Source organism: Echinops telfairi, unplaced genomic scaffold (genome assembly GCF_000313985.2).
Source record: "Echinops telfairi isolate 266 unplaced genomic scaffold, ASM31398v2 ScPeMD7_3533;HRSCAF=4204_0, whole genome shotgun sequence".
Lineage (NCBI taxonomy): Eukaryota > Metazoa > Chordata > Mammalia > Afrosoricida > Tenrecidae > Echinops > Echinops telfairi.
This window is the reverse complement of record NW_022107431.1, coordinates 37,786,231-37,787,225: the sequence shown is the minus strand read 5'-3', so window position 1 is coordinate 37,787,225 and position 995 is coordinate 37,786,231.

Genomic DNA, 995 nt, shown 5'->3' with positions numbered 1-995 from the left:
GTGATGCACATTTTCTTTACATAAAACTCTCTTATACATGAGTTGCTGTGGATTTGTTTCTCCAAAGTACCCAGACTAATACAATAATTATAGTATGTGAATTCAATAGGCCACTCTCAAAGAAAGTTAGATTCACAGGTAAGAAACTCAATGAAGAAACTGAAGAGCTGAACAACATAATCAAACAACTCGACCTCATAGACATTTTCAGAGCTCTCCAACCAACATTGGAAAAAGACCCACTCTTCTTCAATGCACATGACTATAACTCAAAAATAGACCACATGCTGGGACATGAGGCAAGCTTGAGAAAATTCAAATACATAGACACCATTCAAACCACCTTCCTTGACCACATTGCCATAAAGTTGGATATAAACAATAGAATGAAGAAAAAACCTAGACAAACACTTGAGAATTAATAACATGCTCCTCAAATTAGACAGAAATTAGTAAGTTCCTAGAAACCAATGACAATGACAAGACAACTACCAAAACCTATCGGGCACAGAGAAGGGGGTTATCAGAGGTCACTTTTCTGCACTTGAAAAAAAAGGAGAGAACTATGGTCAGGATCTGAACTCAGCATTTCTAGCAGCTAGGACATAGTCAACAGCATAATCTTTCTGACAGTAAAAGCACAGAAATCACAAAAAATACAAAGCTAAATGAACTGGAAAACAGAAGAATAATGGAAAAATATCAACAAAGCAAAAAGTTGGTTATTTGAAAGGATCAACAAAATTGACAAACCACTAGCAAACTTAGTTGGCAGTTACATAATCTGTCAACTTGGGGAGGGGTGGAGTCTAGCCTGTCAATCAGGTCATAGCCAATGAAGGTTCCATGGGAGCATGGCCTTCTTCTGAGCATTCTGGGAACTCCTGTATTCCTTCTTGGAGGCAAGAGACTCTCTCTGTTGGACATTCCTGTTAACAAGTCACATGGAAACACAAAAAATATAGGAAACTGATTATGAACAGACACCCCCCCCC